Below are 4,569 nucleotides of genomic sequence, written 5' to 3'. Positions count from 1 at the left end.
TCCCAGCGTCACCGGGGACAAATCCGACACAGGGGAGGGGAGGGGAGGGGAGAGGCGCGGACGGCCCCTGCGCTCCGGCACCCTCTGCCGGGGGCCGCGCCGGGGCGGCCCCCTCCTGCGGCCCCGGCCGAGCCCGCCGCCGCTGCCCCGCACGGGGCCCGGAGGGAGGGCAGAGGGGCTGGAGGGGGGAGCCGGGGCTTGCGGCCCCGCCAGAGAGCGCGCCCTGCCTCCAAAAGCTGCGGGAGCCTTCAAGCTTCCTCCAAAAAAGTCCAAACAAAACGACCGAGGGGGGAATGCTGCCTCTCCTCCTTCCTCTTTGACGCACAACTGACGCCTCTTGCACCCGCACCGCATCGAGTGACCGAAACCCATTGCTCCTGCCCCCAAAACGCCCAGGCGCCTTAGCACTGCGGCACCTACGGCCACCCGGCATCCTCTTCTGAGTGCCCGACGGCTGCTTTTTTGTTACAAGCAAACATCAAAAATAAATGTTACTTTCTATCCTTACTGGGTAGAAACGGTTCTGTTACCCTAAAGCTGCAAAACGTTGCAAAAGTACATTTATTATGTGAGAGAAGGACATTCTGAGCACAATGTAAATAGGCTTTCCTAAATCCTTTCTAGTTTACATTTTTGTAGTTTGAAGAAATCAGTCCACTAAGATAATGCAGAACCACAAGCAGGCATCTGTTAGCTACATCATACCAACTCTCAAAAAAACCTCTAATATATTTGTGATAACTTAAATACAAAAAATATTCTGGTATAATTTAATAGCAAAATGTAATCAGAAGCCTTCTATATAAATACAATATCCCTACTGTTTTAGGCTTCTTTTCTGAGGACTTGATGCTGAGTGGTGCTGCATACATACAAATTCCCTTAACTTCTTCCCCAAATCAAGCTCTAAATTTTCTTTTCTTTCAATGAAACTTGTTTTGCATGAAATTTTCTCCTTACCACAGACAAAGGCACACACTGCAGCATATTCTCTTCTTCATGCTCTTGCAACCAGTTTCTTTCCTCTTAGGGCTCCAGTCCCATATTGAAAACTCTTCTGGCACCTACAGATGACAAAGGGGGACCAACAACACATTTTATAATCCCTTTCAGAAACATCTGAAACTTAATTTAGTAGTGAGGATCCTTCTTTTAAGCTCCACTCTTTTGATTAAAAGGCTGCTCCAGACCTTGCATCTTTGATGGTTAGGAACCTATGCCTAATTTCCAGCCTAAGTTTATTCATGACCAGTTTATACCCTTTATCTCTTGTGCCACTATTATTCTTTTGCCTAAGTAGCTTCCCACTTCCCCTCTTTACTGTATAAAGTGACTAGAGTAACTCCTCAGCCTTCATTTTGTTAAACTAAACAAGCCTAAATTTTCTAACCTCTTCTGAAATTATTGATTCTTCATTCCCTGATCACCTTAGCCTTTTTTTTCCCCCTGCATTTTTGGCAATCCAACTTAATCTTTCTGAACATGTGTGGCTGGAGTTCTGCATAGTACTGCAGATGCCTTCTCTTCCAAAGCACTTGTACTTTCCTTTCTATGCTAACAAGACTAACTGATACATCCTGATGATCACATCACCTCTTCAACTTATAGATTGATCAGTTAGAAAATATATGTCCTTTTCTTCCTCTGTTGTTTCCAATGTATATCTAACAGCAGAGAATAACTGCAAAAACTTCTAAGTGTCTGGCCTGGCAATTTCTTTCCCCCTTTCACTATTTTGCCATATTTGCCACCACCTATATGTAAGCCAGTGCATTTGCTACTTTCCAGTTACATGGTACCGCATCTGTTTCAGTAAATTAATTGGGGGGGGGGGGGGAACAAACCCCAAAGCAAACAAAAAAGCATAACCAGGGCTATGATTGAATGCATTGCTTCTCCCTTCACCCATTTTTATTTTCTTCCAGAATTCTGGCAATATCTGCGGTTTGGTTGTGACGATAAGCACACTTCTTATCAGGTGCTAGTGGAAAGGCTCCCCAAAGGTTATGATGGAGCTGGCTACGACCTGCAGTGCCAAGTCCTTTCACACCAGACCTGACGCACCAGGTTAGCCCTTCAGGATCTATCTTGGGCATGCATCCTCATCATAGTAGTACCTAGGGGCAACAGGATATGGGGTCTCTGTTCTAGTGCAGGGCAGTAGGTGAGTTCAGTACACAAAGGAGTGTGCTCAGGAGGCTAAGAAAGAATGAGTGCTGCAACCTGTGACTTTTACAGCAAGTTTAACTGGTTAAAACACAAGCAGTTACCTGCCTAAAGCCTTACAAGATCTGAGTCTGTGTTCCTCTGGCACTTACAATTGTTCAGCTGAGTTTCTTACCTTGTAAACATGGTAAGAAGATAAAATTGCTTGCATAAAAGCAGTCTATGTTTTGCAAAATCCTCCATAAAAATACTTTGCTTTTTTTTCCTCTGAGGCTCTGAAAGAATCTTACAAAATAATTAGGATATGGATCCAAATAATTTTTGCATTTGGGAATTAATTAGCATTTGACACAAGCTTGTGAATTATTAATCTGACTTACCGGAGGAAACTGGGGTTATGAAGGCTCAATTATTTGACCAAGTTAGATATTGAGCACTGAAGTCTCCTTCATAGCCACATAAGATTTTGTCACTGACCGCAAAAAAACTCCATGTCATATTTCACTGATGAATATGCATGCAGGGAGAATCAGTGGGCAGAGCTGAGATGAAATCACTACAGTGAAGAAACCACAGAATAAATTCTTGCTCTGTACTGTAGAAACATACGCAGCAAGCAGAGAAGGATGGGCAACCGTACATTTCTTCTGTGTTTGTTCATCCTACTGATGTAAGCCGTTAGAGTGCTCACTCACGTCCTGTAGCATACGGTCCCAAACTGTTTTGTCACTATTTGACAAAAAAAAAAGCTGTCCATGTATTTGTTTTCACGGCCATATGGTACGTGCTTGATAGGAGCAGTTGAAAGCAACAGGCAAAGCTGGAATTTGGCCTGAACTTGTTTGGGAATCCCTGATAGAATTTGGATTTTGGATTCTGTTTACCATGTGTTGTCTGCTTTCATAATAAACATAACGGAAATAACTTTAAAGAAATAGTAAGGTCTGATGTGGTTCAAACTTCAAGGTCTTAGTGTTCCCACAATCATTTTATAAGCTTAGATAAATTTTAATTGGTGCACTGTCCTTACTCCAAAAATGCATTTCACACCTGATCTTTCTATTCCTGTGATGAAAGCAGCACTGAAAACATCACTGTAAAAATTATTTACATGCTTCAGGTCTGCAGGACCTACCCTTGGGCTCTCTTTTACAGTATTTATTACAAAAACAGCAAAGTCCATCCCACGGAATTCTGCTAAGGACAGAAACTGAAAAAGGGATTTAGGTATCTAAAATAGGAGTCAGTCAGGCTTCAGACACCCAAGTCTGAATTTGTAACCCCCAAAAAGTATCTAGCTAATCTGGAAAGTGTCATTAGCTGTCTCCTGTTTTGCCTAAAAATGCCTTATATGCCTGAACCTTTATACACAATTAAAACTGCCCCTGCCATAGCAACTAGACACTCAATTCCACTGAGATCCAGAAACTAACTGACATAATGCTTAAGACATTGTGACAACCCTGACAACCCAAATCCTCTAAGAACGTTTAGTGCATGATCAGTTCTCACAACCCAAATAGTTTGAGTTGCTGTCTCCTGAAAAGCAGAGCTTGGTGATGGTGCCCAATCTTATGCATCCGTCCAGCAGTTAGAGGAATAAGAGATGAAGAGCTAGGCTCTTGGACCTCCTCAGCATGAAGGAATCTCCTCTTAGAGACTGACTTAGCCACACGGCATTATGCAGAGGAGCAGGACACTCTACCCCTCTTACTGAAGCTGTTCCATTGGACATAAAGAAGTATAAGAGTATTGGAATGGAAACAAAAAAGCACWAGAAGCTGCTCAACTTCATGGCTAGAGCACTGGCCAAGGAGTGGGAAGTCTGCAAGTCAGAACGCGTTGATAAATGTTACAGTTATTCAATCACTGAATTAAAACAAAAAGAATTTAGGAGAAGGCACTGGAATAAAGAACTATACAGTATACGCTATTCTCAAATTCATAGTCTATCTGCAAGTTTCCAAACTCTTTAATAAAGCCTGCAACTGTCAAAATAAAAAAAAATTAAAAATACTCATCATAAAGCCTTTTCCTCTTATAGACACAAAATAGTGTCAGTTTTCTATATCAACACTTTAAGATCATTATTTATTACACTTTAAATATACATTATATATATATAATATGCTTATTAAAATAGTAAGCCACAATAAGTATTTTGCCTCTCCCCTTTTCCAAACAGGCACACAAGGCATCATCTCTTTTCTTGCATTTCCCCAACCCTTCAGCACGCAAATATGTCACATACTAGTGCTGCAGAAGCTGGCCCAAGACGAATAAACAGATGTGACAAGTATTGACATCATCATCACTCTTGTTAAAAGGAGATCATCATGAGCCTTTCTCATGCCCAAAGCACAAGAAGCATTCACAGAGCTTTCCATTTATTTCTTAAAGTAT

Source organism: Apteryx rowi, unplaced genomic scaffold (genome assembly GCF_003343035.1).
Source record: "Apteryx rowi isolate R43461 unplaced genomic scaffold, aptRow1 scaffold_563, whole genome shotgun sequence".
In the NCBI taxonomy this organism is placed as follows: Eukaryota; Metazoa; Chordata; class Aves; order Apterygiformes; family Apterygidae; genus Apteryx; species Apteryx rowi.
Note: the sequence above shows the minus strand (reverse complement) of the source record.